Source organism: Triticum urartu, chromosome 5 (genome assembly GCF_003073215.2).
Source record: "Triticum urartu cultivar G1812 chromosome 5, Tu2.1, whole genome shotgun sequence".
NCBI lineage: Eukaryota > Viridiplantae > Streptophyta > Magnoliopsida > Poales > Poaceae > Triticum > Triticum urartu.
Window position 1 is genome coordinate 435988424 of NC_053026.1, and position 3922 is coordinate 435992345.

Genomic DNA, 3922 nt, shown 5'->3' on the forward strand with positions numbered 1-3922 from the left:
TAATCTTTGCTGAAAACTTGAATGCTGGCTTTACATATTTACAACAACAAGAGCAAACAGAGTTTGTAAAAGTTTTTCTGTATCACTTTCAGTTTGTCAACTGAATTGCTTGAGGATAAGCAAAGGTTTAAGCTTGGGGGAGTTGATACGTCTCCAATGTATCTACTTTTCCAAACACTTTTGCCCTTGTTTTGGACTCTAACTTTCATGATTTGAATGGAACTAACCCGGACTGACGTTGTTTTTAGCAGAATTACCATGGTGTTATTTATGTGCAGGAGCAAACGTTCTCGGAATGACCTGAAACTTCACAGAGCCACTTTTCAGAAAATAAGAAAAATACCTGCAAAAGATGAAGGCAAGGGGCCCACCACCTTGCCATGAGGGTGGGGGCGCGCCTGGCCCCCTAGGGCACACCCCCTACCTCGTGGGCCCCCTGTTGCCTCTCCGACTCCAACTCCACCTCCAAATATTGAGTTTCAATGAGAAAAAAATCAGAGAGAAGAAATCATCGCGTTTTATGATACGGAGCCGCCGCCAAGCCCTAAAACCTCTCGGGAGGGCTGATCTGGAGTCCGTTCGGGGCTCCGGAGAGGGGAATCTGTCGCCATCGTCATCATCAACCATCCTCCATCACCAATTTCATGATGCTCACCGCCGTGCGTGAGTAATTCCATTGTAGGCTTGCTGGACGGTGATGGGTTGGATGAGATCTATCATGTAATCGAGTTAGTTTTGTTAGGGTTTGATCCTTAGTGTCCACTATGTTCTGAGATTGATGTTGCTATGACTTTGCTATGCTTAATACTTGTCACTAGGGCCTGAGTGCCATGATTTCAGATCTGAACCTATTATGTTTTCATCAATATATGAGTGTTCTTGATCCTATCTTGCAAGTCTATAGTCACCTATTATGTGTTATGATCCGTTAACCCCGAAGTGACAATAATCGGGATACTTACCGGTGATGACCGTAGTTTGAGGAGTTCATGTATTCACTATGTGTTAATGCTTTGTTCCGGTTCTTTATTAAAAGTTCGGAATACATGCCTACATTATATCAATGAACTGGAGCTAGTTCTGTGTCACCCTAGGTTATGACTGTTACATGATGAACCGCATCCGACATAATTCTCCATCACTGATCCATTGCCTACGAGCTTTCCATATATTGTTCTTCGCTTATTTACTTTTCCGTTGCTATTGCTATCATCACTACAAAATACCAAAAAACATTACTTTACACTTTACCTTTTGCTACCGTTACACTACTATCATATTACTTTGCTACTAAATACTTTGCTGCAGATATTAAGTTTCAGGTGTGGTTGAATTGACAACTCAGCTGCTAATACTTGAGAATATTCTTTGGCTCCCCTTGTGTCAAATCAATAAATTTGGGTTGAATACTCTACCCTCGAAAACTGTTGCGATCCCCTATACTTGTGGGTTATCATATGCTCATTACCATTAACATGAAAAGTGACATTGCCTTTGGTGCAATCAATAAAATACTCTACCCTCGAAAACTGTTGCGATCCCCTATACTTGTGGGTTATCATATGCTCATTACCATTAACATGAAAAGTGACATTGCCTTTGGTGCAATCAATAACAGCCCCTGCAGTATTCAAAAAGGGTCTTCCAAGAATAATAGACATACTATCGTCCTCGGGAATATCAAGAATAACAAAGTGTGTTAAAATAGTAATGTTTGCAACCACAATAGGCACATCCTCACAAATACTGACAGGTATAGCAGTTGATTTATCAGCCATTTGCAAAGATATTTTAGTAGGTGTCAACTTATTCAAATCAAGTCTACGATATAAAGAGAGAGGCATAACACCAAATACCGACAGGTATAGCAGTTGATTTATCAGCCATTTGCAAAGATATTTTAGTAGGTGTCAACTTATTCAAATCAAGTCTACGATATAAAGAGAGAGGCATAACACTAACACCGGCTCCGAGATCACATAAAGCAGTTTTAACATAGTTTCTTTTTAATGGAGCATGGTATAGTTGGTACTCCTGGATCTCCAAGTTTCTTTGGTATTCCACCCTTAAAAGTATAATTAGCAAGCATGGTGGAAATTTCAGCTTCCGGAATCTTTCTTTAATTTGTAACAATATCTTTCATATATTTAGCATAAGGATTCAGTTTAAGCATATCAGTCAAACGCATACTCAAAAAGATAGGTCTAATCATTTCAGCAAAGCGCTCAAATTCCTCATCATCCTTTTTCTTGGATGGTTTAGGAGGAAAAGGCATGGGCTTCTGAACCCATGGTTATGTTTCTTTACCGTGCTTCCTAGCAACAAAGTCTCTCTTATCATAACATTGATTCTTTGATTGTGGGTTATCAAGATCAACATCAGGTTCAATTTCTACATCATTATTATTGCTAGGTTGAGCATCAACATGAACATCATCATTAACATTATCACTAGCTTCATGTTCATTACCAAATTGTGTTTCAGCATCAGAGATAGAAATATCATTAGGATTCTCAGGTGTGTCTACAACAGGTTCACTAGAAGCATGAAAAGTCCTATCATTTTTCTTTTTCGTCCTTTTAGAAGGACTAGGTGCATCAACGTTATTTCTCTGAGAGTCCTGCTCAATTCTCTTAGGGTGACCCTCAGGATACAAAGGTTCCTGAGTCACTTTACCTCCTGCAGTTGCAACTCTAACAGCAAAGTCATTATTCTTACTATTCAATTCATTGAGCAAATCATTCTGAGCTTTAAGTACTTGTTCTACTTGAGTGGTAACCATAGAAGCATGTTTACTAATAAGTTTAAGTTCACCTTTAACACTAGCCATATAATCACTCAAGTGTTCGATCATATAAGCATTGTGTTTCAGTTGTCTACCAAAATAAGCATTAAAATCTTCTTGCTTAACCATAAAGTTATCAAATTCATCCAAACATTGGCTAGCAAACTTAGCAGGAGGGATTTCAGCTTTATCATATCTATAGAGAGAGTTTACCTTCACTGCATGTGTCGGGTTATCGAGACCATGTGTTTCTTCAATAGGTGATGAATTAAGACCATGTATTTCTTCAACAGGAGGTAAATTCTTAACATCCTCAGCTTTAATACTCTTTTCTTTCATAGATTTCTTTGCCTCTTGCATATCTTCAGGACTGAGAAATAGAATACCCCTTTTCTTCGGAGTTGGCTTAGGAGTTGGTTCAGGAAGTGTCCAATTATTTTCATTGGTCAACATATTATTCAATAGCAATTCAGCTTGATCAACTATTCTTTCCCTGAAAACACAACCAGCACAACTATCCAGGTAATCTCTGGAAGCATCGGTTAGTCCATTATAAAAGATATCAAGTATTTCATTTTTCTTGAGAGGATGATCAGGCAAAGCATTAAGTAATCGGAGAAGCCTCCCCCAAGCTTGTGGGAGACTCTCTTCTTCAATTTGCACAAAATTATATATTTCCCTTAAAGCAGCTTGTTTCTTATGAGCGGGGAAATATTTAGCAGAGAAGTAGTAAATCATATCCTGGGGACTATGCACACTACCAGGATCAAGAGAATTAAACCATATCTTAGCATCACCCTTTAATGAGAATGGAAATAATTTAAGGATATAATAGTAGAGAGTTTTCTCATCATTAGTGAACAGGGTAGCTATATCATTTAATTTAGTAAGATGTGCCACAACAGTATCAGATTCATAGCCATAAAAAGGATCAGATTCAACCAAAGTAATTATATCAGGATCAACAGAGAAATCATAATCCTTATCAGTAATAAATATAGGTGAAGTAGCATAAGCAGGATCATATTTCATTCTAGCATTCAGATATTTTTCTTTCAGCTTAGCTAATAGTTTCTTAAGATCACTTTTATCATTGCAGGCAAGAAAGTCTCTAGCAGTTTCTTCATTCATAACATA